This window comes from Amblyraja radiata, chromosome 22 (assembly GCF_010909765.2).
Source record: "Amblyraja radiata isolate CabotCenter1 chromosome 22, sAmbRad1.1.pri, whole genome shotgun sequence".
Taxonomy (NCBI): Eukaryota; Metazoa; Chordata; class Chondrichthyes; order Rajiformes; family Rajidae; genus Amblyraja; species Amblyraja radiata.
Genome location: NC_045977.1, coordinates 4,728,622 through 4,748,851, shown reverse-complemented (window position 1 = coordinate 4,748,851; position 20,230 = coordinate 4,728,622). Strand labels below are relative to the sequence as shown.

The window sequence follows — 20,230 nt, the reverse complement described above, 5'->3', positions numbered from 1 at the left end:
CGGACTTGCCAAACATTAAGTCCTTGAATTTTGTGCAGGCAAAAATCACGGCAAATAATTAGTTTTCGATCTGGGCATAAGGTGGTTCAGTCACAGACAGGGTGCGGGAGGCGTAAGCAATAGGTCTGCATTCTCCTTCAGTGGAAGTCTATAGGCAAGCAGCACCAAGTCCATATTGGGATGCATCACATGTGAGCGTCACTGGTAACTTCAAATCAAAGTAGGCGAGGGTTGGAGCACTGGACAATTGTAATTTAAGTATCTCAAAAGCTCTCTAGTGTTGTTGATACCAGGCCCAGGCAGTGTCCTTGTGAGTCAGTTGTCACAGTGGAGCGGATATTTCGCTGAGGTTGGGAATGAATTTCCCCAAGTAGTTGACCATTCCCAGAAAATCTCTGTAAACTCGTAACATCAGTGGGAGCTGGTATCTCATTGATGGCAGTGGTCTTGGAGGGGTTTGGTCTGAGGCCATCACTGGTGAATATGTGTCCGACATAGTGGACCTCCTTTACAAGAAATCTGCATTTTAGAGTGTTGAGCTTGAGTTGGATGTCTTTAGCATGGTCTAATACTTTTTTCAAGTTGGCATCATGTTCAGCCGTGTTGCATCCGGCAATGAGAATATTATCGACAATGATGGCGCACGGATACCCCGCAAATAATTGTTCCATTGTGCATTGGAAAACCTCACTGGCAGAATTGATGCCAAAGGGCATCCGCAGAAATTTATAGCGGCCAAAAGGGGTTCTGAACGTGTTGAGATTGGATGAGTCAGGATCCAGCGGGATCTGCCAGAACGAACTTTTGGCATCCAGAACAGAAAACATGGATTCACTGCCTATCTGAGCAGCAACTTCCTCTACTCTACGCATCGGGTAGTGTGGGTGTCTGATCGCTGTGTTCAGGTCTCTGGGGTTGATGCAGATGCAGATTTCCTCCTTGTTCTTCTTTGTTGTGACCACCATGGTGAGAACCAGTCAGACGGGTCGGTGACTGTAGCAAAGACAGGGGCACCATCCCCTGTAGCTCATTGTATACTCTGTCGCGCATAGCATGTGGAATATGTTGTGGTGCTCGAACCACAGGTAAGACATTGGGATCAGTGGCAATGTTGTATTTGATCGGCAGCCTTCCAAGCTTATCGTCAAATAGTTCTTTGTATTGCGAAAGTATCTGTTGGGTGGAGCCCTCAGCAGGAGATATTTGATGGACAGCAGGCTCAAAAGTAACCAGGCCGAGATCCTGGCATGCGTTAATGCCAAGCAGACTTGCAATTTTCTCAATAAAAAATTTAGTTTGTGAGCTTGTGATTCCAGGCAGCAATTCAGTTCAGTTTCTCCAAGTGGGAGCAGCTCCACTTCCCCATAGGCTAGCAAAGTTGCCGAAGTGTTTGTAATATTCGTGCAATTCCCTGCCACATAGGGCAGTGGAGGCCAAATCACTGGATGGATTTAAGAGTGTTAGATAGAGCTCTAGGGGCTAATGGAATCAAGGGATATGGGGAGAAGGCAGGCATGGGTTATTGATTGGGGACGATCAGCCATGATCACAATGATTGGCGGTGCTGGCTCGAATGGCCTACTCCTGCACCTATTTTCCATGTTTCTATGTAATACATTTGGCATTGCGGATTCGTTTAAATTCAGATAAGGACAAGACATTGCACTTGGCACCAGTGTCGATCTTTGCAACTGTGACATGCTTGTTGACGAGCAAAGAAACTTCAGAGTCAAGTTGCTTGTTAGTGGAAGCCATCAGCGAGTTGATGTTATGACTGCTCACCAGTGGGGGTGGGGGGATTTCTGTTGCGCTAGTATGGGTATTGCAGGCCGAAGGTACTGGTTTCCAGAGGAATAGTATAGACATTGTGGGCTGAATGGACTATTGGGCTGGCATCAAACTGTTGCAACGATTTTAAATGTCAAGCCAAGGCAAACAATTTGCCTGCAGCCACCCGAGAACCAAAATTCATTTTGTGAACACAAACCTTTTAAAAAGCAAGGCAAACAATTTGGCTGCAGCCACCCGACAACCAAAATTCATTTTGTGAACACAAACTTTTTAAAAGGCGAGGCAAACAATTGGGCAGCAGCCACCCGACAACCAAAATTCATTTTGTGAACACAAACGTTTTAAAAGGCGAGGCAAACAATTTGGCTGCAGCCACCTGACAACCAAAATTCATTTTGTGAACACAAACTTTTAAAAAAGGTGAGGCAAACAATTGGGCAGCAGCCACCTGACAACCAAAATTCATTTTGTGAATGTTTGTCTATGGTTGGGTCTTTAGTATTTTCTATATCTAATTGTTTAATTTGTTCTTCTAGCTGCATTTGTTCAGTATTTTTATTTTTATTTTGAAAGGCTTGATATGAGATTATAATCCTCCTCCACTATAACACTGAACACCGGCGTGCCACAGGGCTGTGTGCTCAGCCCTCTCCTCTACTCCCTCTTCACCCATGACTGCATCCCTAAGTATGGCTCCAACGCCATCATTAAATTTGCCGACGACACCACGGTGGTAGGGCTGATCAGTGACAACGACGAGTCAGCCTACAGGGAGGAGGTCTAGAACCTGGCAGCCTGGTGTGCCAACAATAACCTCGTCCTCAACTCCAAGAAGACGAAGGAAATTATTGTTGACTTCAGGAAGAACAGAGGGGGCAGACATACCCCCATCCATATAAACGGGACTGAGGTGGAGCGCGTCTCCAACTACAAATTCCTCGGGGTACACATCTCGGAGGATCTGTCCTGGTCCCTCAATACCACCAAATTGGTCAATAAGTCGCAGCAGCGCCTTTACTTCCTGAGGAGGCTCAAGAAAGCTCACCTGTCCCCACAGATCCTGACCAACTTTTACCGCTGTACCATCGAAAGCATCCTGACCACCTGCTTCATGGTATGGTACAGCAGTTGCACCGCAGCTGACAGGAAGGCACTACAACGGGTGGTTAAAACCGCTCAGCACATCATCGGTGCCCCGCTCCCTGCCATGGATGCCCTCCACTGAAAACGGTGTCTGAGACGGGCTGGGAAAATCATCAAGGACCCCTCCCACCCTAACCATGGATTGTTTGCCTTCCTCCCATCAGGGAGGCGGTACAGGAGCCTCAGGTCTCGCACAAGCAGGATGAGGAACAGCTTTTTCAATAACACTATTACACTGCTGAACTCGGAGTCCCGTCGCTAGATATCTTTAGTCTCTCCCATTTGTATACAGTATTTGCCTATGTACCAGTTTTTTTTCCTAATCCATCCATATTCCACACATTGTTAACCAGTACTCTTTTACTCTATTGTATTCTTATTCTGTATTTTTATTTTCTACTTCTACTATCTTGCACTATGACTATGACCAGACGCTAAACTGCATTTCGTTGTACCTATACTTGTATCTGTGCAATGACAATAAAGTTGAATTGAATTGAATTGAATTGAATAACTCCTCTGATAAATGCCTTAAAAGTTTCCCATAATAAAGGGGGTGCAATACCTGGAGTATCGTTTGTCCCAAAACAAAATTCCACCTGTTGCTTTAAATATGTACAACATTGTGGGTTATTTAAAATTTGGGGGTTAAACCTCCAAAACGATTTTTTATTAGACATTCCTTCTATTTTTAGGAAGAAAGTTAGCGGGAAGTGATCAGAAATGGTGCTATTATGATATTTCGGATTCATTGTGTATGGAATTAATTTTGTATCCACTAAAAAATAGTCGATACGCGAATAAGTTTAATATACCATTGAGTAAAAAGCGTATTCCCTTCCAACTGGATTAACAATCCTCCATACATCTGATATATTTGTGTTTTTTATATATGTATTTAGGAGTTCGCCAGTTTTGGATTTTATGTTAATCCTCTTTTGTTTTGCGGATTTATCCAGATATGGATCTAAAACGCAATGAAAATCTCCCCCAATTATCACATTTTGAAAATTAAACTCAGCAATTATATCCAAATTTATGGAATTCCCTGCCACAGAGGGCAGTGGAGACCAAATCACTGGATGGATTCAAGATAGAGATAGATAGAGCTCTAGGGGCTAGCGGAGAAAAGGGATATGGGGAGAAGGCAGGCACAGGTTATCGATAGGGGACGATCAGCCATTATCACAATGAATGGCGGTGCTGGCTCGAAGGGCCGAATAGCCTCCTCCTGCACCTATTTTCTATGTTTCTATGTTTCAACCCAAAACCCCCAAGCAACCCTTTGCAGTGCCTTTACACCTCAACCCAAAACCCCCAAGCAACCCTTATATAACCATATACCAGTTACAGCATGGTAACAGGCCATCGCGGCCCTTCTAGTCCGTGCCGAGCACTTACTCTCACCTAGTCCCATCTACCTGCACTCAGACGATAACCATCCATTCCATTCCCTTTCCTTTTTACTTCAACCCAAAACCCCCAAACAACCCTTTGCAGTGCCTTTTTACTTCAACCCAAACAAACCAAACAACCATTTGCAGTGCCTTTTTACTTCAACCCAAACCCCCCAAACAACCCTTTGCAGTGCCATTTTATAACCATATACCAATTACAGCATGATAACAGGCCATCGCGGCCCTTCTAGTCTGTGCCGAGCACTTACTCTCACCTAGTCCCATCTACCTGCACTCAGACCATAACCCTCCATCCTTTCCCTTTCCTTTTTACTTCAACCCAAAACCCCCAAACAACCCTTTGCAGTGCCATTTTATAACCATATAACCATATAACAAATCATTGATTAATTTAACTGCATTTCTGAGACAACATAAAGTGTAGATGGAATCAATTGTGAGAATTCTGGCATGTGTAGTGAACTGGACTGCATCTATAACTCTCTGGAATTTTATGCAATCTCGGCCAGGGCTCTTCCCAAGCTAAATTGTGAGGAAACCTGTCAATATGCTGTGGAAGTTTATAACAGTCACTGGATACATACCGAATTTCCTCAGTCTCCTCATTAAGTAAGTAGTTGAATTACTTTCTTCGCTGGCGCACCACGACCGACCCCTGGTAATATTAACGCCAAGGATCTTGAAGGTTTTAACCATTTCCAGTTCCGCACCTCCATGCTGATTAATGGAGGTACTTCCCCATCTTCCATCGTCGGCAACTAGCTCATTTGTCTCGCAGACATTGAGGGAGAGGGTTTATCCTGGCACTAGGTTCTAAGCTATCTACTTTTTGTACTCTGTCTTCTCGTTGTTTGTAATCCGGTCCACCGCAGTGGTATCACCCGCCAATTTGTCGATTAATTTAGAGCTGAATATTGCCGTAGAGTCGTGCGTCTATCGGGAGTTGAGTAGGGAAGGAGACTGCATCCATGCGGGACCACGCTCTCTACCGCAGCACTACATTCTGTAATTTATTAATTTCCTCTTTTGCACTTCCACTTGTATTGGTGTATTATAAGATTTGCCTAGTTACCACGCAAGACAAAGCTTTTGACTGTACTCGGTCAGCGTGACAGTAATAAATCAATACCTACAAATGGCACCATGCTCGGCACAGTCACTGTCTGCCGAGGAGTATCTTTCCGTTCTGTAACGTGCCTTGTTCAAAGGAAAAATGGTTATCAGCCTGCTGTCATCGTCTGGCCTCCGGGACGTGAACATTGGAAGTCTGTATCTTTTGCATAGGATGCGATTGTGACGAATGAAATGGAAGAAGGGAGATGTTGAGAGAGATTGTTTGTCAAAAGTAGTGTTTGTATCTCAACAGATTCCTGTACACGGCAGGCACGCTTATGATCGCATTCTCTGCTCCGGGTAAGTAAGCTCACAGCGCGTTGCCTATGTGTGTGGGTGTGTGTATTAGCAATGTTACCAAATTTTGAGATTTAAAAAATCAAGTCTGTAATTTATCCCATCAGATAAAGCATAAAAAGAAGTTTAATTTGTCACCTAATTCACTTTCATATCTTCAGTATTAAAAATGTTATGGCCATTTTCATACTCGGAAATTAGCATCTTGTTCTCTATTGTTTTTCCATTGACCTAACACAAAAGCTGTGATCGAGGACAGTCAAATGGCCATAACTTTCTTAAAAATTAAGAAAATTTTCAGTTATTATAGATTGAAGCATTCTGAAACAAATATGAAATAATCTTACTTAGATGACTTGAAATTAAAGCATATAATTAGTTAGTTACCTAATTGTACCTAATTACAAAATTTAATTACTAGATCTAAACATCTATCAATTTCTTAAGAATAGATTAACATTTTTAAATAGCCTAGGTGTCCAAATAACATTCACACAAGAATTCACAATATAACATAATTTTTAAATCTCATTGTCATGGATTTATAGGCCAAATGGAATGAACTTGCCTGTGGGTTTTTCTGGAACGCGACCATTTGGAACGTTGCGGTTTGCAGTGATTTAGATCCCCATATCTGCATGAAAAACACTGCCGGTCAGTATGGGGACTAAATCACCATTTCGCAACTTAAAATGTGAACTAAAGGTATCTTAAGGACCACTTTTATACATAAATATAAACCGCTTTCTTTTACCTGTCACCTACGTGAAATCCGTCCCCGTTGTCGGCGTAGACGGGTTCAGAAGCTGATTTTAAAATCACTCCAGCGCTGAACGCGTCGAGCGATTTAAAAAAAAAAAAAAAATAGACAGAATGCCCGTCCGACCCATTCTTCAACAAAAGCTTGCACTCCAATCAAATATAATCCAGGACAAGGTAAGAAAAAAACGCATTTTAACCCCACCCCCCCCCCCCTCAAACGCGCCAAAATCGCGCACACGACCAGTGGCAGAATTGAAGCGCCACTGAAGGTAAGTATTGTAACATATTGGGAGCGAAAAAGGGAAGGGGGGAGAGAAGGTGTGCGAGGGAATGGATGAAAGGAGAGGACGAGAGAGAGAGAGATAGGGGGAAAGAGAGAAACTGGGGAGGCTGCGCGCCTGATAGGAATACGGTGTCACATTCCGTTGATCTCTATTTCATCCTCGCTCTCACTCTGTTACAGGCTCGGCTCTGATGCTGTTCCCTGCGCTCGCGTTAATAGGAGCGGGAGGAATGTTCTTACTGACAACAAACATCAAGGTGTGTACTCATCCACCCGGTAACACTGGCGATTGGTCCGCTCAGGCTTCTCAGTTTGCAACCATTTTAACTCCCCTTCCCATTCCTATACTGGGCATTTTTTCGACCAGGACTTCTTGCTTTGCTGGAGAGGGGCCACATGCAAACGATAGGAACGGCACATATTCCGCTTGGGTAGCATATAAACCTCACGGTCTGGACTGTGAATTCTGCAATTTGGAATAACACCTCAACTCGTTCTTTTTCTTTTCCTACCCTCATTCCTGACTCAGGTGCGCACCAATTCTACTACTCACTCAATCTTCTTCGCCCCAGTCGTCTTCCACCTACCTCCCTGGGGCTTTATGCTTCCGTACTGCTTCAAATCTCTCTTTATGTTCTCCTCCTGCTTCAAATACCTTCTCCCCTTTTTGCCTTTCCTTCTCCCCTTGTCATTTTCATCTCTAGCCCTTCTGCCATAGCCGCTCCCTCACCACCACCACCTTTATTCAACTACATCGCATATGCTGGGCTTTCTCTCGCCCAACATCTTGGCAAACTCTGTTTGCCCTACGATAATCTTTGTAAAAAACGCTCACGACCTTATCCGACCAAAAATGCCGAACAATCATGAGGCCACGTAGCGGGAGTGCGGGATTAATATACCTGCTGTGTAGCACTCTCTCAGTACTGCCTCTCCCAATGTATACCCTTCCTTTAGCATTCCCCCTGCCACTGTGGCATGCATTCTGCACTCCTTCATAAAGGGTACAGTTTTCTCAGTATTGTCCCTACCACAGCTTAGCGCTCCCTCCGTATTGCCCCTCCTAATGAGAAAGTGCAAACTTCACAAAAACAGTCAACATCAAAGCAATATCGAAGGCCAGGCGTCAAGATGCCAAGATCTACCAGCTGTGCCACTGTCACTAATGACGGCTGAGCTACTCCTTTAGATTTTGGTTTACAATTGTCACGTGTACGGAGATATAGTGGAGAGCTTTCTTTTCAATATTGTCCAAACAGATCATATAATACTATAATAAATACAATAAATTCACACCCAAACACAATGAATAGAGCAAATGAGACGATATAGGGTACAGAGCATATCACGTACGATGTTGCAGCACAAGAATATGCCCTGTGGTCCATAATACCTGGGCCAAAATGAAGCCAAGACCAACTCTTATGAATCTGCACAGAGCGCACATTCTTTAATTCGCTCGATATCCACATGTGTGCTTCCAAATGCCACTTCTGTGTAAAGAAAAACACCTGTGTAAATAAGCTGCTTACCATTCCTTTAAACATTGACTTTCTTACCATAAGGGCATTCTTTCTCCTGTTTGACATTTTCGTTCTTGGAACAGATTCTGACTCTACTGAATGTATCCCTCTCACAGTTTATATAGTTCTATCTGGCCTCCACGTAACACCCGGCTTTGCAGATAAAGCAATCAAAATCTGTCAAAACTCTCCCTGCAGCTAATACTTACCCCCCCCCCCCCCCCCCCCCCCCCCCCCCCAAAAACAAATCTGGCATCATTCTGATAAATGTTCCTTCAAAGCCTCAACATCCTTCCGGGAATGTGCCAGCCGGATAACAACACAATACTCCATCAAGTTGCATCATAACTCCTTAACTCTGGGATGCGATGCCCTGACATTTGAAAGGAAACATTCCATATGATGTCTATGGCAGTCAATCTACTTTTGCTGCCACCTTTCAGTGTTCCATATTCACAATGGCTGGCAATGTATCGGACAACACCTAGGTTAATGAAAGACTGTTCAGAAGCCTGATAACAATAGGGATAGAAGCTGTTACTGAATTCACGAAGTGGGCCGGCAAGGAAAAAAAGTTTCTGCGTAGAGTCAATTATGCCTGCTCTTTTCGCAGGTTGGAAATCTGTTTGGGAGGAAGCGCGCCACCGTCATCACCGCCTGCACCGGGGCTTTCAGTTCCGCGTCGGTCATCTTCCTATTGGTCAAGGTAAGAATCCTGTCGACAAATGAGCTCACAACATCATTCCCAGAATAAGTTGCTGTCAGTCGCAATCCATGCTCGGAGCGGATCCAATTCGTGTCCTTGGTTGAGGATTTTATTTTAGTTTAGCTTACTTTTGTTTTGTGTACTTTTGTTTACCTTAGTTCAGTTTAGTTTAGTTTATAATAGAGATACAGCAGGGAAACGGGCCCTTCGGCCCACACAGTTCACACCGACCATCGATCATATGTTCACAGTAGTTCTAACATCCCACTTTCTCATCCACTCCCTATACACTAGGAGAAATTTACAGAGCTCAATTCATCCAAAAACCTGCATGTCTTTGGGATGTGAGAAGAAACTGGAGCACCCGGACAAAAATAACGTGGTCACAGGGAAAACGTGCTCACCATACCAACAGCACTTGTGGACAGGATCGAACGGGACCATTGGTGCTGTTAGGCCACAGTGCCGCTTGGGGAGTAGATGGCTGTAAAATACAGAGGAGTACAGCACATGAATAGAACCTTCAGCACACAATGTCCGTGCCGAACATGAGACCAAATTAACGTAACCTCCTCTGCCTTTCCGTGATCGATATAATTCCATACCCTGCACATCGATGTGCCTATCAAAAGCCTCTTGAGGAATGCTATGGTACCTGCCTCCACCGACACTCATGGGCAGCATGCAACGGGCACTTTGTAAAGAATGCCTCGCAGATATCCTTTAAAATTAGCCCTTCTCGTCTTAGAGCTATGTCTTCTCGTACCAACTGTGCATAATTACCATAATTGTATATGTTTCTATCAGGTCTCCCACAACCTACAAAGTTCCATAGAAAACAATCCAAGTTGGTCCAAATTCACCTTATTGCTAAAACCATCTATTCCAGGCAGCATTCTGGTTAAACTCTTCAGCAGCCTCTCCGGAGCCTCCACGTCCTTCCCACAATGGGGTGCCCAGGACGACACAGGATATTTGGGAATGCGGCCTGACCTATGTTTTATACAGACGCAACATGACTTCCTAACATTTAAACATGCATTTCATAACCTTTCCTTATCAATCTATTTATCTCCTTTGGCCATATAGGGAGCTGTGGGCTTGGACGCCAATGTTGAGTAATTTTGAACTAGTGTGAAGAATGATCAATGGTGGACTGAAGGCTGTGTTTCTACGCTGCATCTCTTAACATGAACTTAACTAAACAAGATTATAGGGTTAGTGGGATATTTCAACTCCAGAATAGCCTCCTTCTCTTTCCTCATTACCTCCATGTTTCCAGGTAAAACAGACTAGGGCAAATAATGTTTCTCCCTACTATTGTATCTACAAGAAGCAAATGTCGGAACTTGACCTATCAGCTCGTTGGCTGTGGGTTTGGACACAGGGTCCGGGGGAGAAGTGTGGCAAGAGGTGATGGAGAAAACTAAACAATGGGCCAGGATGGAAGTTTGAATAGGGGTTAGAGTGGGAAAAATAAAGTAGAAAGGGGTAGAAGGAGATGCAAATTGCATGCGCAAAGAAGGTTGATAAGGTGGAGAGAAGATAGTCATACAGCATCAAATCAGGCCCCTTTGCCCAAATTATCCATGTCAACCAATGTGTCCCATCTAAGATAGTCCCATTTCAGAGAGAGAGAGAGAGAGAGAGAGAGGCTGTGTCTTTCTCAGATCCAGTGGCTGAGAAGTTTTAAGCACCTTTCAAGGATTTTGTCGATGGAGAAGGAATAGAGGCAGAGGGGATTCATAGTTACATGTTTATATGGATGGACTGTTGAAACTTTCCTTTGCTTTAAAAATTCCTCCACAAGTGTGAAAATCCCTGAGACTCTACATTGTCGAGGGAGCGGCTGTCATTGGCGGACTGCCAAGAGTACCTGGAGATCGAGGGTATGAAGTTTTTGGTGTCTTTGTCGTATTTTGGCACTGTTTCTCTGCCCTAAAGTCATTTTGCACAGTGTGGCTGCCGGGCTTAATGTGAAAAAGGTGCTTTTGCGTTCAGCAAGAGCGGGTAAGGGCGTCCCAAAAGCTGTTCTCGGCTGTGGATGAACTTGGAGATTTTCCTGCTTCAGCTGGAGGTTTCTGCTTTCTGATGATTGTCTTTGACTGAGCTGCTGGGGTGCCAGGAGCTGGATTGTGCCTCTGTCAGGATGGCGATGGCGGGGGATCGGCCGAAGGAGAGGAGCTACGCAGCGGTGGCATCAGCGACGGAAGCGAGGCCATCGGAATATGAGCCTCATGTTGACTTGGACTGGGACGGTTTTGGTATCTCGGTTCAAACTGGGCCCCAGATGTCCAGGGGGGTAATTACAAAGGCCATGAATGCCCTTCTTGGGAGGGGGGCTATTGTCTCTTCCGAGCTCGAAAGCGGAAAGGTTGAGATGATATTGAAGACCCGGGAGGATGTGGCCACAGCGTTGGAGAGGGGGATCTCAGTGGGGGGGTCCATATACAGGGTGAGACCGGTTCTCCTGCGGAGTTGCCCTACATGTATTCCGGATGCAACACTCATTCCGTACCTGTTTCAGATTGGGGAGGTGCGGTTTAAGTGCTTAAGGCTCATGCACCCTGGGGGGACTCGGAGGAAAAAGGGATCTTCAGTTTCAAGAGGAGGGTGTTCGTGAAGGTGGGGGTGGGGGAAGGCAATGAGGGGAGCTTCGAGGTGGAGTGTAGGGGTCTCCCTAGAACCATGCGTTGGAGTTGGGGAAAGGCACGGTGTCATGCGTGCGGTGGTTATGGACATCTCCGTAGGGAATGTCCTATTCACGGGGTCGCTGCTAGAACTTCTAGCGCAGCGGCCCAGGAATGCACTGCTGGCCCATCAGGGGTGGCTCGCCATGTCTTGGTGGAGTGGGGTGGCATTGCTGACCTGGCTGGCGCTGCCGGCTCTGCCTCGGTGATCCGGGACGGCGGAGATAGCCCTTCTGGGTCTGCAAGTTCCGCTTTGGGGACGCGGGGCAGCGAGGGCCCCCTGCTCCCTACATCATGAACCTGTGGTGGTGGCTGAAGGTGAGGCATAGAGCGAGGGTGGAGAGAAATGGGAGCAGCAGAAGAAGTAGAAGAACAAGCAGAAAAAGAACACCCAAGCGAGTCAAAAGCAGGCGGGTCTGCAACTGCCGAGCGCGGAGATCACCCAAGGGGCGCCTGTCAGCTCCAGTGAGGTCCAGAGTGCAACTGCCCTGGCCCAGCAAGGAGCTGAGGTGGCTCTGAAGGGGGTAGGAAAGGTAAAATGTGCGGGTGGTAAAGTGGCTGGGGCCAGTGTGGAGGTGGAAGACCCTTCCTTTATGGAGGTCACCGTACCGCTAGTGGGACAAAAAAGGAGGTGTGGGCCTGGCAAGGAAGAGCTAGGATGTGGGTCCAAAGTTAGGGGGATGTCTTTTTCCAGACCTTCCACCACTGATGTGGTTGGAGGTCAGGAACTGGTGTCTTCCGGGTTGGAGGTTGAGCCTCCACTTCAGGGATCTCCCAAGGGTACTACAAGATCAGGTGATAGGGTAGACCCCTCTGGAGATGTGTCCTCTGGGCGGGTGGATGTCCCTTCGTCTCAGGAGCCCTCCGAGGGAGTTATCTCATCGCGTGTTGAGTTTAGCTCCCCTGGGGGTGTGTCCTCTGGGTTGGAGGATGCCACCCTAGAGGCCTACTGAGAGTGTTGGCACGCTAGTGGGTGGGGTAAGCTCCCCTGGTAGTGTGGCCCCTGAGACGGGGGATGAGCAGAGTCAGCCGAAGGGGGGGGGGGGGGTTCGGGGGCAATGGTGTACCAGTCTGTGCTCCACATCTGTGCCAGTGGAGGTGTGCTGCTTTTCCGGCTGAGTTGGCAGGGGAGAGTAAAAAAGCATGTGGAGAGCCTCTGGGTGTTGCCAGCGGAGGGGGAGCTTTAGGTGCTATGGAGGTCGGAGCTATTTCGGGTGGCGATCCTCTTTCAGATTCTGGGGGTGCCAGTGTACCACAGACCCTGGGGGTGCCTCTTGTTTTTTCTTCCCCAGGCCCAGACGTAGAGGGTGAGGGCAGAACGCAGGAGCCCAGCCAGTCAGTGAGCTGCGTGATGCGGTTAGGGGTTTCGGGACCCTTCCCCGGCATTGATCCTGGGGGTGGTGTCATGCCGGAGGAGGGGGAGAGTGATGGGGCCAGTTTGTGTGGAGGGGCTGGCGAAATTCCAGAGAGTTCTGGTCTTTCGACTTCTGACAAAGACCTTGGTGATGCTGAGCTTGTTGTGTCAGGTGCGAGTAACTTGGCCGATAGCCCAGGATCCAAGGACGAGTCTCATGCAATTATTATCTGTGAGGTGCGAGAGTTTCTAAAAAACAAGCCGTTCCAACAGAACAAAGGCGGATGCTGCTAAGAGACGGTGGGCTGATCTGCCGGCTTTGGATAAAACTCTCGAGGCTATCCTTGGCAACAAGGATAGTGATCTTCCTGACTCTGAGAAGTGCCAGTTTTTGCGAAGTTTTGGAGTTCCTAAAAGAGAGAGCTATGGAGCCTACGAGGAGGAGTATGAGAGTCTCAATCTAGTGTGCCAGCACATCAAAGTAGCCACATTAAACTTAAACGGGAGTAGAGCGAGTTTTTGTAGATTCCAGCTTTTATCAGTCCTTAGGGAGTGGAAATTTGCAGTGTGTTTTCTGCTGGAGACGCATACCGTTGTTAGTGATGAACCCACCTGGAGATTGGAGTGGGAAGGGGGGGTCTACATGAGTCATTGTAGCTCGAATTCGAGTGGGGTGGCCTTTCTGTTGGCTCAGAATTTCCTGCCAAATGTTCTAAAATGCAAGAAGTTGTGCCAGGAAGTTTGCTTCATCTGGCCGTGAGCCTGGATGGCATGCCGTTGCATTTCATTAACGTGTATGCCCCCAGCTCCGGCACGATGCAGGCCGGCCTACTTCAGGAGGTGACTGCTCTGTTGAGCACTATTGATAGCGGAGAGTGTGTCTTCCTTGGGGGGGGGGACTTTAATTGCACACTTGAGGTGCGAGACCGTACTGGTACTCAGTGTGCCCCTGCTGTAGAGAAGAAGCTGAGAGGGTTGATTGATTCCTTTGAGTTGGTTGATGCGTGGCGGGACCTCCACCGCTTTTTCGCGGAGGTCTGAGGGCGGTGGTTCCCGCATTGATCGAATATATATTTCCCGAGCGTTTGTTTCCCGTGCCTCAATGCAGCTGGTGCCGTGCTCGGACCACTGTCTGTTGCGTGTGGATTTTAATCCAGCGCGCGCTCGGGCCGGGTCTGCCTACTGGCACTTTAATAACCGGCTGCTGGAGGATCGGTGTTTCCGGGAGTCATTCAGTCGGTTTTGGGTGAGGTGGAGAGAGAGGCAGAGGTGCTACTCTTCCCTTAGGCAGTGGTGGGATGTGGGGAAAGCTCACATCCGTCTTTTTCGTAAAGATTATACATGGGGGTCGACCGGGCGGCGGGACTCAGCGGTCGAGAGGCTTGAGCGGGAGTTGCTGGACGCAGAGTCTCACCTGGGTCGGGTTGGAGATGACTCTTGCGAATGGGGTGTGTTTCAGGAGAAGAAGGAAGCCTTGAGGAACCTGCAACTTGAGCGGTCCCGAGGCGCTTACTTGAGGGCACGGGTCCAGATGCTGCACGATCTGGATCGAGCTTCGCCTTTTTTTTTCTCTCTGGAGAAGGGTGGGGAGCCCGCAAGCAGCTCGTAGAGCTGCTCGCAGATGATGGCTCCTCTGTCACTGATCCAGAGAGGATCAGTGCCTTGGTCAGGTCCTTTTATGGGTCCCTGTTCTCCGCAGGTGGATTCAGCGGGGAGGCTCAGCGGGACCTGTGGGAGGGTCTACCGACTGTAGATAGGGAGGTGGCCGAACTTCTTGATGACCCTTTATCTTTGGAGGAGTTGACTCGTGCATTGCATCAGCTCAGGAGGGGTAAGTCCCCCGGGCTGGATGGGTTGGCGGTAGAGTTTGTTAGAGCTTTCTGGGGTATCCTGGGGGATGATTACATGTTGGTTCTGGGGGAGAGCCTGGCGACCGGGGAGATGCCCCTCTCGTGGCGTAGGGCTGTTGTCGTCTTGCTGCCCAAGAAGGGGGAACTCCGCTTGTGGAAAAACTGGCGCCCGGTCTCTCTCCTATGCACAGAGTATAAAGTTTTTGCACGTGCGATGGCAAATCGCCTGGGCTCCGTGCTGTCTCAATTGATTCACCATGACCAGTCCTACACAGTCCCTGGCCGGTCCATTCAGGATAACATCCACCTGGTTAGGGACTTGATTCATCTAGCCCAGGGTACTGGTCAGTCATCTGCTTTTCTGTCTTTTGATCAGGAGAAAGCTTTTGATAGGGTAGAGCATGATTACCTCTTCGGGACGTTGCAAGCGTTTGGATTTGGATCGCATTTTGTGGCCCGGGCCCGCCTTTTGTATGCTGCAGTGGAGTGCCTTGTGAAGGTTAATGGTGCGTTGTTGGCTCCCTTTCACTTTGGGAGGGGGTCCGTCAGGGGTGCCCCAAGTCGGGTCAGTTGTACTCGGTCTGTGTGGAGCCGTTGCTGTGTCTTCTTCGGAGGAGGTTGACAGGCCTGGCCCTACCTGGCCCGGGGGTGGAGGTGTTTCTTTCGGCGTATGCCGATGATGTACTCCTTATGTTCACTGATCCTGGTGACCTGCGGAGGATGCATGATTTCCAGAAGATTTTCTCGGCTGCTTCTTCTGCCAGGATTAATTGGAGCACGTGCTCTGGACTTTTAGTGGGTCAGTGGCAGGTAGACTCCCTGCCAGAGGAAATGGCAATGTTTGCGTGGATCTGGGGGTGAACCTGAGTTCCACTGACGATGCTTGTCCGGCAAACTGGCAGGAGTTGGAGACGAAAGTGGTTGCCCGGCTGGGGCGCTGGTCCGGCTTGCATGGAGTTATTTTCCTTTCAGGGGAGGGTGTTGATCATAAACCAGCTGGTGGCCTCCATGTTATGGTACCGGCTGGCTACTCTTGTCCCGCCTTCCATTTTTGTATATGCTTTACAGAAGAAGCTGGTGGATTTCTTTTGGGGAAATAGGAAGCACTGGGTTTCCGCAGCGGTCCTGAGTCTCCCGTTAGAGGAGGGCGGCCAGTCCTTGGTATGCGTGCGTACCCAGGTGGCGGCTCTCCGTCTCAGGACTCTGCGGAGGTATATGTATATAGAGAACCCCCCCATACGCTTTGGCCACGTATTATTTTCCGACGGAGTCGTTGTCTAAGAGGCGTCTCGCGGCTCCCGGTGGCGGCATCAGTCGACCCGCCCTAAGGGGTTTGCCTGTTTTCTACCGGGATGTGCTAAGAGTGAGGAATCTGGTTGTTTTCAGCCAGCATGTTGCTCCACGAGGGAAGGGGGATGTTGCGGCTGCGGGAGTGGCCGGACCTCACCCAGTCATGGCGGGTGTCGAGGAGAGGCGCGCGCCTAGAGTGGTTCTGAATGAGCTTTTACCTGATCCGCAAGATCTGCTCAAGCCTCGGCTCCGGGATATTTCCCGGGCACCGGCTCCACATAACCTGAGCCGCATTTCTGAGATGACTAGCATGCCATTTCATGACGCGAAGAGACGTTCACTGTATAGAATGTTCCTGCACATTCTGCACCTCCTTGCCTTCGTTTCCCGACCCAACACACCATGGCGGACAGTGTTACCACCTGAAGGTGAGGAAGGTCCACAGTGGGGATCCCTCTACAAGGGAGTTGTCCCCCTTTACATTGGGGACCTGGGGTGGAGAGTGCTGCACTGAGCGGTGGCATGTAACAAACTTTTAAACGTCCGCTGCCTGTATTTTCTGTGGCGAGGAAGAGACCGTGTTCCACGCTTATATGGAGTGTGACAGGCTACTGCACCTGTACCAATATCTGAAAGGGTTGTTCCTAAAGTTCTGGTTGCATTTTAGTCCTACGATTCTTGTGTTTGGACACAAGGCAGGGTGTGGGGAGAGCCGAGTGGGGGGGGGGGGGGGTGGGACTTACCTGTCGGTTTGCTGCTGGGCCTGGCCAAGATGGCCATTCGCGGGTCCAGGCAGCAGGCGGTCGATGGTCAGACTAGAGTCGGATGCCTGCCCCTCTTTCGGGCCAACATCCTTGCACGTGTGTCCCTGGAGAGGGATCACGCAGTGTCCACGGGGACTTTGTAAGTCTTCTGTGGGCGCTGGTCGCCGCGTGGGGTTGAGAGTATTGTGAACAATGATTGCAATGTTGTATTATAATGACACTTGATATGGTCTAATTTTGTTTGTTTATGACTTGATCTGTTGTATCATTTGTTGTGTCGAATAAAGTCTTGGAATTTAAGAAAGAAAAAAAAAAACCCAAAAAGAATTGGCGACATATCGTTTGCAGAAAAGAATGAGAGTGAAATGGACGATGAAGCGCAGGAATTTGCAGCGGAATGAGATGGGCGTCGACGGGAAAATGGGACGATGGTTCGGGGTCAGGATCAGTCACATGCGGTGAACGGTGCCAAGTGTAAAGCACCGCTCCACCTCTTTCAACGTGTCACCTCTCCTCACCCCTTATAAGCCTTCTAGACCACTAAGATCTTCTGAAACCAATCTGCTAGTGATTCCCAGAGTAAATACAAAACATGGGAAAGCAGGATTTAGTTACTATGCATCAAATAGCTGGAATAAACTTCCTGAAGATTTAAGACTTGCCTCAACTTTGACCACTTTTAAAACAAGACTGAAAACTTTTATGTTTACTTTAGCTTTCAGCTAAATCTTAACTACATTGCACTTTTAACTTTAGCACTTTTTATAATGCATTTTTAATTTTGCTTTTCTTTTCTTTTAGTTCTTCTATTTTATTTCATTTTATTATTTCATTTATTGTATGACATGTTTTTATGTGAAGCACTTTGAGTCTGCCTCGTGTATGAAATGTGCTATATAAATAAAGTTGCCTTGCCTTGCCTTGCCTCTTCCCAGGTAGCCTTTGAAGCGGGTTTCTCCCTGAGGGCGATATTCCTGTTCATTAGTTGGCTGAGCGTCCTGCACGTTTTACGCACAGTCTTTATCATTCCTTGAAAACACATCCCGTACCCGCTGCCTGAGGATTTCACCTACGGGTAAGGCGCGGAATGCGGTTGCATGTTCAAGAGTGAGAGGAGTTCAATCCATTCAGTGCATGAGACCACAAGGTCATCGCCCGCACGCCACCTCTGCCCACACTGCAAGCCACGCCTTTCCTACTGTCCACATCTCTTACTCAGGCCACGCCCTTGATCCAGTCAATAGACAATAGGTGCAGGAGTAGGCCATTCGGCCCTTCGACCCAGCACCGCCATTCAATGTGATCATAGCTGATCATCCACAATCAGTACCCTGTTCCGGCCTTCTCCCCATATCCCCTGACTCCGCTATCTTTAAGAGCTCTGTCTAGCTCTCTCTTGAAAGTATTCAGAGAACCGGCCTCCACCGCCCTCTGAGACAGAGAATTCCACAGACTCACAACTCTCTGTGTGAAAAAGTGTTTCCTCGTCTCGGTTCTAAATGGCTTACTCCTTATTCTTAAACTGTGGCCCCTGGTTCTGGACTCCCCCACCATCGGGAACATGTTTCCTGCCTCTAGCGTTTCCAAACCCTTAATAATCTTATATGTTTCAATATGATGCCCTCTCATCCTTCTAAATTCCAGAGTATACAAGCCCAGTTGCCCCATTCGCTCAGCATATGACAGTCCAGCCATCCCGGGAATTAAAGGGCCTGTCCAACTTGGCCGTCATTTGCTCCTCATTTACCCGTCATATGTAAAATAGGTCGACGCGTCGCCGCACACAAATCACTCGGGTCATGCCGTCTGGTGCGCGCAACGTCATTAGAATACCCTGCGGCACGCGGAGACGCATGGTTACGTACGGTGAAGTAACCATGCGTCACCACGCGATACACGTGAGACGTCGAGATGCAGCATGCGATGCCAATGCGTCAGCGTGCATACGCGATATGTCATACAGGTGGCATGCGAGGATTTCGTGCAGCACGAAATCCAGGAGCGCTGCGCGCAACTCCACACACTACTCCACGTCTCTCCATGCGCCCGTCCCGCGCTACCCACATGCTACCTGTGCGTCACAACACGACAACCACATTTTTGAAGGTCACATAAATGGCACGCAAATGATGGCCAAGTGGGACAGGCCCTTAACCTTGTAATCCCATGCTGCACTCCCTCAATTTAAGAGAGTAATTGTCGTAGATTCATACCGCATGTCCTTTCAGTCGAACCTGGCAATACTGACAAAGATAGAAATTACACTCCTGCTACGTGCTCACGTTTGGCTCATTTAACATCTCTAACACCTCCTGTCAATGTACTGTCCACATGAATTATAAATGTTGTTTTAGTGCTTGCCTCAACCACCTCCTCTGGCAGCCTGTTCTTTATACCTACCTCCTCTGACAGCATGTTCCTTATACCCACCGATGGTCCCTGTTAAACATTTCCCCTCTTACCTCACAACAAGGTCATCTGGTTCTTAATTTAAAAGGATGCGTAAGTACAGGACCGACGGAAAGACTCAAATCAACATTGAAATACAACGGAACTTGAGGACCATGTCCCTAGCTCCATAAATGTGGCAACACAAGTTCCCCCCACAATCTCCATAGCGAACATGATGCCAGGCTAAATTATTCTCATCTATCCGCACACAATCCATACCCCTCTATTCTCTGCATATCTAAAAGGTTATTAAATGCCACTATTGTATCAGCCTCCAGCACCACCGTTAGCAGCCTGTTCCGGGCACCCACCACTCTGTTAAAAACCTGCATCGCGCATCTCTTTTAAACGTTGTCCTTCTCACCTTAAACCTATGCCCTCTCGTCTTAGAAATTTTCACCCTGTAAAAACGGTTATAATTTTATGGTCTCCTCTGAATCTCCTGCATTGCAGCAAAAACAGTTAACATTTATAACTTCTCCTTGTAGCTAATACACCTTACTATATAAAGGATGCTGATGAATCTCTTGTCACCCACTCGAAACCCACTACATTATTCCTGTCATTTGATGACCAGAAATGCAAGCAATACTCCAAATGCGGCCGAGCCAAATTCAGATAGACCTGCATTATGACGTTTTGATTCCGCCACTCAGTGCTACGACCAAAGAAGGCGAGCATCCCACCCACCCACCTTCTTTCTCACTCTATTGACTTGCAGGGTGCTACGGGGGTTGACGTCAAGATCCTTCTGCACAACAATGCTGTGAAACATCTTTGCATGAACCGTTTACA

General features: G+C 47.8%; 1 pseudogene; it reads left to right on the top strand.

Annotated features, from left to right (window-relative positions):
- Positions 1-1,053: 1,053 nt before the first annotated feature.
- The window catches only part of LOC116985510, a 59,553-nt pseudogene continuing 40,376 nt past the window's right edge, over positions 1,054-20,230 (top strand).